The following is an 18,682-nucleotide window of genomic DNA, read 5'->3' as shown; positions in this document are numbered from 1 at the left end:
AACCTAAATTTTAGAATTACAATATGGGTGAGCTTGAAATAGGAAGGCGTTGTTGCTTCTAGTTGTTTGGATCACTTCTACTTAGTCTCGTAGAATATTCATCATTGCTTGACAGTTGCAGAGGATTTGTTTTCGTTTCCTCCTCTTTTCCACTACCACTGTCCGGATAAGCTGATAAGAAACTTTTGACACGTCTGTATCCATATGACTGGATTCATGCCTGTTCATTCCTTCCCTTCCTACAACTTAAGATGTTGATGTATTTTGTCAATAAATAGTCGTATCAGACTTACTGAAGTTTTCGACAAAAGAAAGATCTTATATTATTTTAATTACAATCATAAATCACTATTATTGAAATTATTATTCTATTCATCATCAAATTATAAATTTTTTATTTTCTTTAAGTGGTGTTAGGTGAGTAAACTTGTAATAATAATTCTAAATTAAACACTATTATTCACTAATACCAGAAAAGGTTTATTTATCAGTACCCAGTACCTAACAGTTATTATCTAGAGGTTCTGAAAAAACTTCATTAATGACTTTTGGTGGAGAGGACGAGATAAGAATAATTCCATATTTTCATATGAATGTTGTCCAACAAAATTGCCATATACCTTATAAATACCGTTGGTGACTGGACTATATGTAATATGCAACATGATAAGTATTCTTCCATTTCTTCATTCATTATACAGTTTACTAATGACCGTAAGACACATTATCATATCTCTATTGCTTATTGTTACTCATAAAGTTTATTCTAAAATGCAAGATAGCACATTTTTCATGTATATAAGTTTGTAAGACACAAAACAATGTATATTGATACTTTCTTACCTGAATTCTAATCGTACACTTTTTTCACTTATTCTCATTCGTTTTTTGTTCTAATGTAATACGATATCCATGTCATTTTTTGCACATTCATTTCTATCTTGCCTTTCAAAAACTAAATCAGATGAATAGAGAGTCTTATCAAATTTCAAACTGTTTTTGTGTATAGCCCAGTGAACAAATGTAAAAAACTGGTATCACCACAGATTCCATAAAGACGCATGGATTTGTGTGAAATTTTAGAATTAAGCTCAATTTATCATTGTCTTAATTATTGTAAGAGGTGGAAGCTACCCCTTATTTTCAAAATTCAATAAAATAAAAGCTAAAGCATATAGGAAGTTAAAAAAACATTCGTTAGATTAAATTAAAGATCTCATGATGTTTTAGGAGTCTATTTATGTTTTTCAATTCTTAATCAATGTATTTCAACCCTTAGAAACCAACCCTAAATAAAATTTAAAAAAAACCCATTATAATATTTAATCTAACTAAATGTATTTTAATACTATTCTTTTCATTTTATTCAACTGAAATGTTCATTTATCACAAATTTTTCGTCCTTGAAAATCATCCCTTATTGTAAAAGGTTTGAAAAAAATAACATTTATGATCTTATTTATAGAATTTAAAATATTACTTATGTTAAATTGATATTTTTAGTAGTGCTTGATTTGTAAATTATTATTTTGCATGTTATCATCTCTCAAAAACTAACCCTCGTGTAGAAAAAAATTGTGAAGATTGTGGTTTGAGAAGATTTCAATTCCATTTTTTTAATGTATTCAATGTAATGTATTTTAGTTTGTGTTACATACCAATTTAAAAGAACTGAAGAATTAATGTACAAAATGGCAAATTATTCGATTAAAAAACCATTTTACCAGAAAAATTCATAATCTATTAGGCTCAAAAAGTTTGGAATACATTGAACACTTTGTTTTTAAAAGGATAACGTTCAAATGGCTCCAAAATAGTACTAGTCACACGCTACTGTGAACTTTGAAAGCTCGGTTAATTCTGAAGTTGAGACAAAATTAAAAAAACAAAAAAAATTGACAAAAAAACCTATTTTTCGTTTTCTTATAGTTTTAATGCAACTTAAACGTCAATATTTTCAAGTTATTTTTAATAAGAGACAATTTTTTTTTAATTAGAAGATGCTTTCTCCATTGTAACCATAATTTTTTCCATTCAAATTGAAAAAATAACGTGATTTGTATTTGATTTAAGTGATCTGCAAATTTATAACATTTCAATTTATTTCAATTAGGTTGGCCATATCAAGAGTAGAAATGAGGTTTTTCCCATGAAATAGGGGGTTCTATCTTCGTCATAACTTCCTTATTTTATGTATTAGAAAGTCTTATAAAGATCATTTGAATTATTTTTTAAATTTATTTAAAAAAGATTCAGTACATTTTTCTCTAAAATTTGACCATTTTCCACTTATACAATTTCCATCTTGTGAAAATCTTCGGCTCACTAAAAAGTTCCATATTAAACTTGGTTTGTATAGGTCTGTAACAAAAAGGAAACATTATTCTTCTTTTTTTAAGAGGTACGTTTAACCACCTTACAGTGTTTTCGATAAAATCTAAAATTTTTGAAAAAATCTATCAAAAATATGCTTTTTTGTAACAAAAATTCAAAATTTCAATGAATAAGCTATAATTTATGGATTTTTCGAAAAAACTTCACAGAGTAATTTGGGCTTAGAATGCTTTTTTCTATGGATTTCTACGGTTAGTTTCATCAAAAAAATTACCACCCCTTAGTTGAGGTGGTATTGAGGTGATATTCACCCCCAGAGTAAAAGCACATATTGGCATAGGGTAGAATTTTGTTTTTAGTGATTAACAATCTACTCTTAAAATTTCAAGCAAATTAATGCCTCTTGATGGAAATATGAGGTAAAAACCGGTGTTAACTGAACTAGTACTCGATTTTTTGATTTTATAGAAAACAATTTTACTGGAGATTATGATATACGGTAAATGTTTTATTTTTCTATTTCACGTCAACAGTATGTTTTTATGTAGTATTCCAAAGCTCACTAATTATTTATAATTGCCAATTAAAAATAACCTTCATATTTTTTATCATAGCTTTACAGAAATGCATAATCTTTATTTATTGGAATAATATGCCAAATAGAACGAAACGTACAACATTCATTGAACAATCAATTGAATTTATTCTATGACTTTTTACCACTGAAGTTGTTTCTTAGACTTTTCATTATAGTCTCCATTGAGGTTAAAATACAGGGTATTCCAAGATTCGTGCGACAAAATTCAGATGTGTCTTTCTTATTAGAAAATTTCTTCAGCCCACCCGTTTCTGAGTTATCCCCCTGTGTGACTAAAATTGAGTTTTTATTATTTCTTCGAAAATTCCAGTAATGCTAGTAATTTCAAATTTTATAATTTTCGTACACTCACAAAAGACTAACTGCGGGTAGTTTTTTAATCGTATAACATTTTATGTTATATTTATTGAAAAAATTATTGGTTTTGGAAAAAAAATTAAAGAATAAGGAATATTTTTATATAGAACAAGGATTTCAAGTTATAATTTAATTTTATAAAACTATATTTTGAAAATAAATTGCCAATTTCAACCCCGTATAATGTAACAGGAATATTGAAAAAATACCCATAGTTAGTCATTTGTGAGTGCAACAAAATACAGAATTTTGAGGTTCGAGCTTTACTGAAATTTAAAAAAAATTTTAGTCACCACCTATTAAAGGTGGGGGGGAAGGGCTAAGGAAATTTTCTTATAGGAAAGACCCATTTAATTTTGTACGAGCAATCACCTCCTGAATTTTTTCACATGAAATAAGAAACACCCTGTATATTTTCCATCAATGTCCTACCATTTCTATTACGTCTTGATAAAGAATCGTTCAAGTACTTCAAACCAATGATTTGCCACACATTATGCGAGAAAAATCGTTTGTCACGTAAAAGTTTTGGTAACAGCGTAACAGTCTTGTAGTCGCTGGACTAAATCTGGGAAATATGACGGATGCTCAACTAATTCAAGGCTGTCCGAGATATTACGGCTGTTGCAATGGTGCACCCGTAACTGCGCTTGTTTTCCTGATGTGCAACATTCCTAGCCTTTTTTATCGCCTTACATAATTTTGGATCTAAATTGCTATAAGACCTTTCCAGGTACTCCGCTGAAATTATGTTATCAGCATAAATAAAATACGTTTAGCTTGACTTTCACTTCTAAAGATTGTATCTTTCACGTTTTCACTCCTTACTCTGCATTTCTTTCTTTCTAACTACATGATAGTTATGGGTCCATAACTAATCCATACTATCCATTTTTCACAAAAAAATTCTTTGTTTCACTCATAATGCGTTAAAATATGATGCCAATATCTTTTAAAGTAAGTTTGTGTTATCTCTTAACAATCGTGGGACACAAACTTGAAATTTTTGGAAAGGTGATATTCATACTGAACACAGTTTCACTACTAATACTATACCAACACGTGACGCACATTTCGATAACTAAATTATTGTCGATTTTGCGTGAATATACGTTGTTCTGTGCGATCCATTTTAATAGTGGTTTTAATTCTTTCGAATTCGGCATTCTGCTGTATCTCTGCTCCAATCTGTTCAGTTTCTAGCAGGAGTCTAAACATTTTCCAGGATAAACAATCTTCCAGTAGTCCATTGATGTTTACTCATACCAAATTCATATAGCGCTCCGGAACAAACTTACTAATTTTGTTCCTTGTTTTGTACCTCCTCTGACTAACATGTCGACATCTTTTGATGTTACCGCTACCAAACGTGACTTGAACAACATAATTTTCTCTGTCACAAAACACGTCAGCCTTAAAAAAGTTGTAAATAGCTCTGGTTTGGTTTCATTTAACACGTATTTGTGCTTTGTGTTGTAGATTTTGTGGAAAGCAGTATTTATAAGAACAAGTGTGCATTCAGGTAATGATAATTCTTAATGATAAAGTTATTTAGCGTAGACAATTATCTCCAAATTATAAAAATTATTTTGATTAATCATATCATGGCTGAATTGGAATAATTTTTTGAATGGAAGTAATTACCTTCTAGTGTTTCTAATCTAAACATTCAACTGGCTTGTTTCTAGGTTTTTATACTCGTTTGGTTAAATTGTTACCTTGAACGATTCTAAAAATAGACTTGAATGTAGTCTACTAAATAATACCTTAATAATGAGGAAATTAAGTTATGAGACTGATTTTTTAAATTAGTTTTATTTAAGCGGATTTACATATATATGTTTCAAAATAATTCCCTTACGAAGACATACAGTTAGGAAGACTTCCACTCCTTGGCACTGATAGAAGATATTGGGATAGTCTTCAGTCCTTATTAATTGTTATCTAACGTTTTAAAATAACATTTTTTTCTGATGAGTTTTTAATTTAGAAGAGATTAGAAAGATAAGAGAGGTGAGTAAAGAGCCAGAAAAATGTTTGTATATGTCAAAAACAAAGTTGCTGTGTGACAAAGCGTAATTTTTCTGATATAAGATACATTTGTTATTGATAGTCTATGAAGAACCTCGCGGTAAACGTGTTTTTACTTCTTGGTTTCGAGATCTAAATTATTTGTTGACATTTCACTGGCTATTAAAGAAATCAACAATATTTGATCTTTGACTTGTTCATTATTGCTTTTTAGAGAGTGTGCGCACGCCTTTCTATATTTTAGCGTTTTATATCAGGCTTGTATTAATATTCCAGTCCTTATCAGTAAGGATTCATTTTTAATCAATTTCAAAAAGTCAGGGCACCTTTCCCTCCTGCTACGTTTTTGTTCTTGTTACAGTTTTTCCGATACCAATAATCAGACAATTTTTGGAATATATTTTCATTAAATTTGGAATTGAAAGCCTTCCGCTGCATCTTTAGGCTCTTGATAAAACATTATATCTGTAATGCTACTGAAGTTTGCGCATCTTCTGTGTCTGATGCAAAACCTCAAAGATCACAAAATAGGGTATCACAATTAAAGCCAACAAACTTCAAATGGAACAAGTATTGTTGTGTCCATATTGAAATAAATTCCTATCAACTCCTATCAACAAGTTTAAACTACGCAGTCAATAATGTTTCATTCCTGGTTACCGGAATCCTTTCGTATTTACGATATTTTTTTCGATTTTTACCAATGCGTAGTTAACAAATAGATACTTAATTTTGAAAAATTCTGAAAAACCAAATATTGGAGATAATTAGAAAGTTGATACCTTTAATTTGAAAGATAAAAGATAATACTTCAGAGGAACTATTAAAAAAGTGATTTGTGGGGATTTCAATCCTATGGTTTAATTAGGAAAAATTATAAAAAATTATCACCAACCTTACCTTATAAGTCAAATCATTTGTTTGAATAAACTAATGGAAAGACGAGATGAACGTTGCGAGAAGAAAAATAAGAGATATTTGAGTTTTTTTTTTAAATTCAGTTTATAATTTTTCTCTCTCGATAGGAGCTATCATTCTTACAGAACTTGGCACTGGAAGAATTCACAGATTGATTTGAATCGTGGATCTTTTAATGCCATATTTTGTGGGAATAACACTTCTACCAACCTCACATCGCTAAATAAGAACAACTTTTTCAATAACAATTTAATTGTTGTGGCAGATTCATAAGAGAAATAATTTTTTAAAGACTGATTTCTGCTAGTAATAAAATCGGGTACATTGTTCCATCTTTGTTTTATTTAATTTCTAGCTATCAACTTTTTTTGTTAAGAAGAAAAATTGGGATTAATTCTCCGGATCATTCGTCATTATTATATAATTTATAAAATATTGCTATTATTATTATTAAGCATATTTTGAACAAAAATTTAGTTGTGCTCAATCAATATCTCAGACTGTTGTTGAAATTTGTCGGCCCCTATCCTCGGTGTAAGAGATAGTTAGCCATTGAAAGTAAAATGCCAAAGTTATTAAAAGCAATATTTTAAACCATAATTTGTATTTTGCTATCAAATATGACATCTTACACCGACTTACCTTTTATATATTTTTATTTATACGAAGATGATCTCAGAAGGACCTGGCGTGACCTAGAGATGGCGGTAGATGCTTTGAAAAATACCATTGTATTAGAAAGTACACAATCTGTACAGCATACGTTTCAATTTTGAAGATGCCACGTTGTTTAATATTTTTTTGATAGTGCGCAAACTAGCAGACATAGTAGGCATTTCAAAAAGTACGGTACATCGTAAATTAACTGAAAATCTGGACCTGAGAAAACTGTTCGCAAAATGGGTGGCGCGTTTCCTCACAATGGAACAAAAAAGCGTCGAGAAGATGTTTTCATCAAGTGTTTGGCAAGACGTGGGTCCATCACTTCACATCCGAAATAAAGTAACAATCAAAACAATTGATTAATAAGGGGGAATCGGCTCCAAAGAAGGCGAAAACAGTTCCATCTGCAGGCAAGGTCATGGCCTCGTTTTTTTAAATAGCGTCAGATAATTTTCATTGACAATCTTGAAAAAGGAAAAAATATCATTAACCTAACCAAAAATGGGCGCATTTGGCTAAGAGTAAAGTGTTGTTTCCTCAAGACAATGCACCAGCTCACTCATCCGTTACTGCCGAAATATGAATTAAAATTTATGTTGCTAACTTTTGCAGATTTAGTACCCTCTGATTATTTTCTTTTCCGAGACTTGAAAGAATGGCTCGACGGTCAAAGATTTCCCAGCAATGGTGATATCGGCAGTTAATGGCTATTTTGAGGAGCTTGCTTATTATAAAAAGGGTATCAAACTCATTGAACACCGCTGGGAAAGTGTATGGAGCTAAAAGGAGATTACGTTGAAAAATAAATATATTTTTTCCAAAATTTTTGTATTTTCTCTGTTGGGCCAGGTACTTCTGGGACCATCTTCGTTTACGACATTCTGCTGGCGTTCCCATTTGAAATATAAAAGATGGTAACGTTATAATAGTATCAAGAATCCTTCAGATGTATCCATTTCCATCCTAAGTTCTTCAAGCTATAGCTATAAATATCATAATGTAATATGTTTATTATTTCCTAATTTATTTAAACTGTTTTTTAACGGTGGAGTATATTTATACACTGTATTTCACTTAATTCATTTAAACACTTACATCATACTTAACTATTTTATATGATAATTAATTGATCACTACATGAATAATTACTTTTCTAATTATATGGAAGGCAATATCAAAGAGGCAATTCGCCAAATTATAGACTCACATTATACCGGATAGGACCAGCTTCAGTGTCCATGTCGAGAACGAGTTCGTAACAACAATTTACATTAATATTATACGAAAACTAACTCTTTTTTTGTTTGATATATATATATATATATATATATATATATATATATATATATATATATATATATATATATATATATTGGAAATCATATAGTATTTGTGTAAACATATAATGGAATTTTATTGTGTAATTATTTATTTTATTATTTAAAAGTATTTTTGAATATCCATTTGTATCAAATGGCTACCAACATATATGCGACTATGCTAGTTGTGTGTATTATTAATAAAATATAAGTATACGGATGTATGTTAAGATTTCATTTAAGTTTGTAATAATGAAATTGGATGTTGACAGAAATAAAAACTATTTCATAATTGAGAAAATTTAAATTGATGGATAATTTTAATTTTGAGACTTGTTATATACATACTTTTATTGAATTGGAAAATAGTTTCCATTCAATTGATGTATTATTTTCTTGATCATGTAATTCTAAGAAAAATCTACTAATTTAATTTTTATTCAATACTTCCTACGTTCAGATATAATTGAGTTGCAGCAAATTTATTCAAAAAAATATTTTGTATCAAATCTTTAGAATATATCTCTCTTAATTGAATACATTTATTACAGTGAACCTGCAACGTCTCTAGACCTTTAAAAAAAAAACGTTTCTTCTTGCTCTGCAAACCAGACCTCCACAGCTTTTTTACCTCCTCGTTGGAAGAAAATTAACGACCTTTTAAACCTTTTTTTTAGTTGAGGAAAGAGATGATAGTTGGACGGAGCCAAATCTGGTGAATAAGTGAGACGTTCTAGTAATTCAAACCCTAAATCACGAATTTTTTACATGGCAACATGAAATTTGTGCGCAGGGGAGGTCCTGCAAAAACACCTTTGGATAGCTTTCCGCATCTTTTCTCTTTAATTCTTTAACCGCAGAGTGGTCAGTAATGCCGAATAGTAATCTCCAGTTATTGTTCTACCCTTATCCAAAAAATCAATCATGATTACTCCATGGCAATCCCAAAAAACAGAAGCATGAACTTTTTCAGCAGATTTTTAGACACCAAATTTCTTAGGTCTTGGAAAACCAAAGTGTCGCAATTCCATCGATTGTTGCTTTGTTTATGGATCGTAGAAATCTACTGAAGTCTCATACATAGTAACAATTCGGTTTAAAAAGTCTACATCGTTTTCAAATCGAGCACAGATCGAACGCGATGCTTCTACCCTTGCACGCTTTTGGTCAACATTCAAACATTTGAGGATCCATTTTGCAGCAATTTTTCTCATGTCCAAATTGACGTGAACTATATGAAGAACGCGTTTGTATTAAATATTCATTGCTTCAATATGAGTTTTAGCCCAATTTGACGGTCTGATAAAATAATGTCATGAACTGCACAGATATTTTCGAGGACTGACACAGAAAGTGGCCCTCACGATCGATCATCATCTTCAATGGAAAATTTACCTCTTTTGAAGCTTACAGTCCAATTTTTCACGGTGGCATACGAAGGACATTGGTCACCAAGGATATTAAGCATATATTCGTAAATCCGCTCACCTCATAACCCTTCTAAATACAGGTACTTGATGATGGCTCGATACTCCAATTTTTCAGTTTTCGCAATTTCGGTGAAGATCATTTTTCTTTTATTTCAATGCGTAACTCTGGTTTACTTTTTTGACTTCTAATAAGTTATTGTTCGTGGCTATGGTAACGCAATATTCTGTTTATGTCGTACTTTTATTCCTGAATATAATTGTGGATTCAATTTGAAATTGTCCAAACATCATTTGCGTTCATATTTGATTACTGTTTTATAATTCTACTATAAATTTCTGGTCAATGAATAGATACTTAATAAAACAATATTCAAATAATTATTATCGAATTATTATTTATTACTGAAATGATTAATGATTATTTCAGTCAACAGAAAATATTGTTAATGTCAATATTATATTATCCAATTCGAATTCTGTTACTGTCATCTATTCATACTGTACGAGGGTTGCTACTTAAGCTTTAAGATATGACAACATTGATGTGAATATTTCAAATCTGACATAAAGTATGACATTTTTAAAGATGAACGTACTCAGAACGTATTGTCATACTTTGACATTCTGAGTTGATTACGGATACTTGAAATATTCATCTTGGTCCAAAAAATAGAATTAAATCACGAACATTTCTATGAATTTCGACTTTGATTAAACCAACAGCAGTATGCCGATCGCAGCGTGCTTAGCTGGTTTTCCGAAGGTCATCCAAAATCGACTGCTGTGCCAAAAAATATAGATGCTGTGCGTGAACTGATATTTCAAGTTCGTCATGTGACATACTATAAGATTGAGACATACATTGATGTGTCGTCTACCGTACGGTCCTTGTTTGGGCCCCAAAGATTTCTTCTTATTCTGCAGATAAAAAAATTGCGAAGTCAATGTTTTTTTACACCTAAAGAAGCGGATTATGAGTTAAAACCCCATGTTTTGGAGGTACTTCAATCAATCAGAATAGAAAAAATGCTTTGACAATTGGTTCAGACTCGTGCAAAAGTGTATTGATCTCAATATTTATATATATATATATATATATATATATATATATATATATATATATATAATGATATTTTGAAAAACAATAAAACCATATCCAATTATAAATATTTATTATATTATATATTATTTTTTTGCCTATCTCACATAAGTAGCAGCCCTCGTATTATAAAAAGTGATAAGTTTTTTAGTTAACTTTGAAAAACTTGAAGTTAACGTTTTATTTCTAATTTAAATTAAACTGAATAAAGGTTATAGTAGTAACACGGTTGTTTTATTCAAATTTCCTTCCTACATAACAATATGTAGTTTCAAAACATAAATTTTGTCAGACTCATGTTCTATTTCATATTCCCCCACAGGCAAAATCTAAAGAAGTAATCGAGTTGTTCATTCTATTGAACCTCATCGTACAATCAATCTACCTCGATATTCCTCATCCAAATACTACTCTGTACTAGTTTGGACGAATTACCGAATCGTCTGGATGATCTTACAAAATTTAATGTGTATAATATGTATTACAGTAAAATCTTAAGATAAACCTTAGCAATGAAATTATTGAATATACAAAAGCCCCTAAAACAGCTAAACGTACAATCAGAATCATAAAAATGTAACCATAGGTAGAGCTTGAATTTTTAATGTTAACTACTTTATTTCATATTAAAATTTCACTATTATTTTGAAGCTATTTAGCGAACTGTCATATACCATAGAAAGTACTTTTGAAAACAGGTGTCCATTTAAAAATTGTTGATCATAATAAACTTGTAACTATTACTAATAAGGAAATTTTGAAACCTTTATTATCATTATTTAAATTTCATTAGTTTATGTTTATATATGTTTAAATTATGAATTTATATCATTTAATACATTCTTTTGCAAATTCTTCTAGTCGGGAGCCTTAATTCAAGATTTAATTTATAGAATTTAAATAAATATTAACCAACCTACGAGCCCTAAAAAATTACTTATTTCAAATATACTCAAATGGTTGACGAACATAAGTAAATTTACTCTTATTCTATACGCCACGTAGACATTTCGTTTTAAATTTCTTATTGCTAAGGGGTCAAGATCAAGTCAAGATGTTTTATTAAAATTACCAACTGATCTAAGAAAATAAATATTCTAATAATCTTGGCTTATAGAAATAAAAAAGAATAGAATTTATACGTGGGCATTTATAGCATTCTCGAAAGGTTGTTGGGTTGAGTTGCAACAATATTTTACACTTTTTCAGAAAGTTATATCCTATGTATTACGTTAGGGTGAGTACTACATGGTTAGAGTCTAAACTGCCAATTATAGTATATTATATTATAAGGATTAAAAGTGCATATTTTTAGGCACTTTTAGTCCGTATGATATATACTATTTTTCTCCAACCAAGTCAAAATTAAAATAAAGTTAGTTTTATTCAAAAATCGTTAATAATTTGGTAATAAATTTGAACACCTATTAATTACAACACCGATAGCAAGTCGATAGTCATGGATATTGTTGGTAAATATCGATTGTCAAGTAGACGTCAGTAGACGTACTAATCATATAATTTTTGTAGTAGTTTTTATGCTGCTTTGAAAATGAATCCCAAACACGATGAAAATATATAGTTGCCCAATTAGTTTACTAAGTTTGTAAGAGACAATGGTTTTTTCTTCAAATTTCAATTAGAGAGCTCAAATGCAATTACTTTTAGTCCTAGGATTGAAAGTAGCGTTTTTAATCCTAGGATTAAAAGTGTTGCTAAGCAACGACCAAATTTTTGTATGGTGAGGGAATTGATGGCTTCTGCACCTGAAAATAGTACAAAAATGTCAACATTTTTTGATGGTTGGAGAGAAAAGTACATTTTATATGTGATTTGTCAAAGATATCTAACTTTATATTCTAGGTACTGAAATTTAAAGGCTTTTGAAAATTAATATTTTGAATTTTGGTTTACATTTTTTTTTTATTTCGCTATGTTAAAAATAGGTATTTTCATGCTCTTGGGTTCTATTTCATGTTGTCATTTTTTTAAACTTTCATCTTGTGATTTTTGTTTAACTGATACATTTATCATTACTTCATACCAGCATCGGTTATTACTTCGTAATTTTCAAATCAAAATATTCCGAAAACGGTAAACAGATCGAAATTTATCAAGAGTACCTTTTTGGTGTAAAATTAAATGTTGCTCAAGTTCACTCGGATTTTTGCTTAATAAATCTAATATTGAAAAAGTTATGTTCAATACTACTTGGTACGAACCGTGTGACTAGCACCGTCTATGAGAGTCAGACATAAAAACTAATTCATTGAATGTATCAGGTTTCAAAACATATTTGTGTGAAATTTCAATATAATGTTGCCCGTAGTAGCGGCAAAATCGTAAAAAAGTGTAGAATTTTTTATTAAACACTTTTTTTGAAACGCTTTGTATATGCACGGATTTGTGAAAAAGTATGACGTGAAAACACCACATGTTGAGTCTTATGATATAATTTATCTAGTGAATCACTCAAAAGTTCTTATTTGATATAACTATAAACGAAGAGACTAACAGATAAGACAAATTTTTATTTGGTGATTTAAATAGACTATTCTTAGAAGGATCGTCTCATTCAACTTATTTAATATCAAAATATTGATCCTTGTTACTAATTATGAAAATTAAGCAACTCTTTTTTATATATTGTCTTTATTTTAATCACAGTTCGACAAAAAAGTGGCTTGCTTAAATAAGAGAACAGTCATTAAATTTGTTACCAACTACATTTCTTATTGCAGAAAGTATTTTTCAATAAATTTAAATAAGTTAGTCCGTTCAAATTGTCTTTTGTCAATAATGATCCTATTGGGGTAGGAGTGGTATGATGGGAGCTAAGGGAAATAACAAAAATACAGCATAATCACTATTATATTACTAGTCTCAATAATTTATTGCACGTTATGTCACTAATTTAACTGTGATTCAACATTTTTTTTATTAATAAACATTATGAAAATCCGTCTTGCCCCATACTATGGGGTATGATGAGGTAATGAAATTTGGGCATGATAGGGAAGGCTAGTTGTTCTCACAAAACAAACAAATGTGTATTTCTTCCAGATATTTATCTTCCACGCCAGCACAAGCATTGTGAGCCCAACGCCTACAGAATTGGGTTCTGACGATGCCAAAAAATTGTTGTTTACATCATTTCAATATAAGCAAATGGCATTTTCGTCATTGTACTTTTGTTTTTTGGTTGAGTGTTTTGTCATTTGTTTATTTTCAGCATTCTTATTAAGTGGAGGATCATTAGATTTGGATGATTTCTCTGTTTCAGTTTTTTTTCATATTTTCCAGCTTTTTATAAGGAGTTGAGGTTATTATTGCTGTTTTCCCAGCCATTTCTTTATCAGTATCAAAATTATGTGCCTTTCCATTATATAACTGCCAATTGATATGTTAGACTTCTCCGTTCGATTATTATTAATCCCAAAAGACGTTCTTTCATATATTTCTGATATGCTTCTATTTCACATTCTTCTTTGGGTGTAATGATAGATTTTTTTGGACCCAACTTAACCTAACGAATAATAACTTCACCCCATCCATCATTTTCTTAACATATCATAACATGAGGCACTGCGAATGCAGAAGCAGCTTTTGTCCTCTTTTCGTTTTTTATTGTAATTACGTACCATGATTTTACCTAAAAAATAGTGAATCAATGTTATTTATTAAGAAACTTAAATGAACCCAGAGCCACAACTCCATTTTGCCCCAACGTCCCATCATACCCTACGTCCAATATCCCATCTTACATAATAGGGTCACGCCGAATAAAGAAAAAATAACTAATAAAATGTTTAACAGATTCCTACAAACAACATACCATATCAAAATAAACACCACTAGTAACTGAAGATCAAAAGCCATAAACGAGGTGATCATGATTACCTTAAAATAATGACGTTCAGTCTTTTTTTCTTTGTGTTTCTATGTATTTCTTATATGTGTGCGTGCGCTGCCCCGTCTTGTCTCCCCCCTACCTTAACAGTGGGGCCAATAATACTTTCTTAACAATTAACTTTCAATCAATTAAACGTACAACTTAACATAAACACGGCTTCGTGAGAAAACACAAACTTCCTTGTTGAATGTGAGCCTTCGTCAAACTTTTGCATAATAGTCTCACAAATTTCCATTTTTCCGTCATAATCATCTTCAGATAATTCTTATATTAGCGTTACTTTATGAGGATGAAGCTTATTTTTCTCAATAATATTAAAGACGTATGATACACTAACATCATGTTGCAATACAGTTTATTCTTTTACCGTTTGATCAACCATTTTCATTTAAAATGAATGAGCAAAATATCATCATAATTTTCCATCACTGTAATCTTTCATCATAACAATTATTCTTATTCTTACTTGTTGGGTAAACAAAATCCATTTTAAAAGGATGTAATTACCATGAACACCTTTCATTAATGACAATAAAAAACATTCATAAACCTTAAACTATGAATGATGCCTTAACTATTTTCTTGACATAAAAAGTTTTTTAAAAATTTCATCAGACGGCAACTTTCACTAATTTTAAATGTATAATTCTGCAATATCAACGGTTGTATTTGTAGTTCAATAGTATATTACTAAGCCATTTGTGCAAATACCATGTATTATTTGAAACATTTTCATTTGACATTATTTTTTTGAACTTAACCAAAATCAAAATATTTTGATTTGAGGCTATTTCAAAACGGGTTGTGAATAACACATCCTGCGGTATGATTTGTTATATACATTATTAAGTATTCCATAAGAATATACTTGATATTTTTTTATTTAGTCCACAAGACGTGGATCCCCTAATTTTAAAGCTTTAACGCTTTTATAACGTAACAGCTCTTACAAATAGTGACTACAGTTTTGTCATTGCCTAAACTTGATTTAGTCTACCAAATGTAGAGAGTTATTCAAATATGATATTAACTTAGAATAAGAACATTTTTTAAGAACTATTATTATTTTTCTATTTAAGGTGATCATTTCGGTAGTTGTTAGAAAAATACAACAGTATTAGAAATTACACAATCTATACAGCATATGTTTCAAGTTTGAAGACGCCACGTTGTTTAGTATTTATTTGGCAGTCATCAATAGTTAATGTTTTCAGTGAATTTATAAACATAGATAAAATTGCTCATCGTTATTTTATACAACACTTTTATATGAAAGGCTTTAGCCCAACCAATTGATAGCAGAGTATAAGCGAGGTCGTACGACCTGCGAAGACCAGCATCGCAGTGGTCAACCAAATGAGTGACGACTCCAGAAGTGTTGAAAAAATCCACAAAGCGGTACTGGGTGACTGAAAGTACACGTGCTAGGGGACATAGTAGGCATTTAAAAAAAGTGCGGTACATCGCATATTAACATGACCATGAAAAAGCTAAGCGCAAGATGGGTGCCACGTTTGCCCACAATGGAACAATATTAGCGTCGTGAAGATGTTTCCATCGGGAATGATTTACATAAATAAAGCCGAATTTTTGTGCCGTTTTATAACCATGGATGAAACGTGGGTCCATGACTTCATACACAAAACTAAAGAACTATAAAAAAATGGTCTGAAAACGGAGAACCGGCTCCAAGGAAGGCAAAGACCGTTCTATATGCAGGCAATGTTATTGCTTCGGTTTTTTATGATATGTGTGCAATAATTTCAACGAGAAACTATTAATGGCGAGTATTATGCGAACTTATTGCAACATTTGATCAAAAAAATCAAGCAAAAACAGCCGCATTTGGCTAAGAAGAAAGTGTTGTTTCATCAAGACAATGTACCAGTTCACACATCCGTTATTGCAAAGACCAAAATTGATGTATTAAAGTTTGAATTGCTGCCTCATGCACCATACTCGCCAGATTTAGCTCCCTCTAATCATCTTCTATTCTCAGACTTGAAAAACTGGCTCGGTGGTCAAAGAAAATCCAACAATGAAGAGCTGATCTCTACAGTTAATCGCTATTTTGAGGAACTTGACAATTCTTTTTATTAAGGGGGATCGAACTTATTGAATATCGATAGAAGTGTTTTGAGCTAAAAGGAGAAATAAATATATTTTTTTCTAAAAGTTTCGTGTTTTCTTTGTTGGCACCATCCCCGTATAAGTTTTTTTCTTATAAAATAGAAACACAGGATTACTTTTTTGATCTGTTCGAAAATTACAAACCATATCAGAGGTCACATCAAATTTGGATCTTAATTTATGCAATCCATGCAAGTATGTGGTGCGAGGTTCTTACAGCAATAAATTGGCTTTTACGAGCATAAAGTGTGCCATTTTTTGCATTTGGTGTCTTTCTTTTTCAAGTTCTGTTTGATTAACTAATGATGAATACTATGACTATTGAGAGGGCTGTTGATAGGTGTAAAATGCGTAGCAGAATTCCTGCTAATATATTGTAGTTAATCGGAAGCAAAATAGAAGTATAATATCGCATATTAAGAATTTTATAGATTGGTAATCGGCGCTAAATACCAATTCATTTTCTGTAAATGTGTTACTCGTTTATTTCTATAAATTTTACAGTTGTTCTCACTATGGACTGTGAAAAGTAACCTGAATATACCATCTATGAAGCAGCAAACGTTTTTAAAATGAAATTCCAAGGGCCATCGACCAAAATAAACCGAGACTTACACGCCAGAGGAACTGAATACATTTTTTAAAAAAGCACCAGATCATCCACTTCTTCTGATCTGAGTAAATAATCAAAAACAAAACTATTTCATTATTGTTTTGCAGAGGTTGCATTGATCATGGGTGTAATGGGAGTTTACCTCACGGACAAGCTACATTTCATGAACATTTAAGATTACAAGGAAACTCTTATAGTCAAAACACATTCCATCACACATCTAGATCGTTTACCGTATCAAGTGAATATAACGGAATTTTTCAAAAATATCTATCACAGCAAAAAATGACTGCTATGTGTAAAGAAATTAATATGTTTCTAAAACTGAAAGTTCATGAACTTTACACGAGTCCTAGATTTTGTCGATTATCGGCATTTTTTGTGAATTATCATAGCCGTAAATGATATGATATGATAGTGGGAATCATGATGTAACGATTACAAGGTGTGTTCTTCCCGAGGGCTCATTTTCGACTCGTTCTGCGCATCTCTTTAGGAGCGAATTATCATTGGCTATTTCCAAGCTGATGCTCAATAGCACACCTTGTAGTTTTTACATCATGTATTCAATTCAAATGTTTCAAATTGGCGCGTCGTTTTGGGAGCTCATTCTCATTGGCTGCTTCCCAGCTGGTGCGCTATAGCACACCTTGTAATCTTTACATCATGGTAGAAATCAACCTCAGTTGCGAATGTTACATAGATCAAAACATAAATAACAAGTTAAAACGATAAAGGAAAATTATTATATATTATATTATTATTCATTATAATTATCATGTTGACAAAAATAAAATATTTTATTTTTTCTGACTATTTAAATATGTAATTGGATAATTCTTTGCATATTCCGCTTCTGTACTTAAACTTCTTGAGAAACTGCTTTTTTAATAGAATATTGCCGTTATAGATCAGATAAAAAGAACACAGTTACCGGTTTGAACTAATGAAAACAATGAATAAGTTAATTAAAAATAGGATGCTAATAAATAAAGTGTTCTTATCCAAAATCTTGTTGTTTGGCAAACAAGTTTAATGTATATACTATGTTCGGTAATAATTGGATGTTGAATGATATATTCCCACATTCATTTGTTCTACAGGGTGCGTAGTAATTGGCATGATATTTGGTCACCTACTACATTTATAACACCTAGAATATAGTGTCGTGCATTAAACTTATTGAGTATTAAGAGAGTACATTGCATCCTATAGATGCAGTTTGTGAGTTATTGCTGCCAGAGTACAAATTTATCTCAAATTTACGCCAGTCACAA

The 18,682-nt window shown here is 30.6% G+C and overlaps 1 protein-coding gene across 1 annotated transcript in view; it reads left to right on the top strand.

The window, feature by feature from the left end:
• Positions 1-18,682, top strand: part of LOC130904210 (ras-GEF domain-containing family member 1B-like) — a 559,401-nt gene that overhangs the window by 161,812 nt on the left and 378,907 nt on the right. The window lies entirely within an intron of this gene.

This window comes from Diorhabda carinulata, chromosome 2 (assembly GCF_026250575.1).
Source record: "Diorhabda carinulata isolate Delta chromosome 2, icDioCari1.1, whole genome shotgun sequence".
In the NCBI taxonomy this organism is placed as follows: Eukaryota; Metazoa; Arthropoda; class Insecta; order Coleoptera; family Chrysomelidae; genus Diorhabda; species Diorhabda carinulata.
The sequence above is the reverse complement of the archived record's forward strand: the minus strand, read 5'-3'. Positions and strand labels throughout refer to the sequence as shown.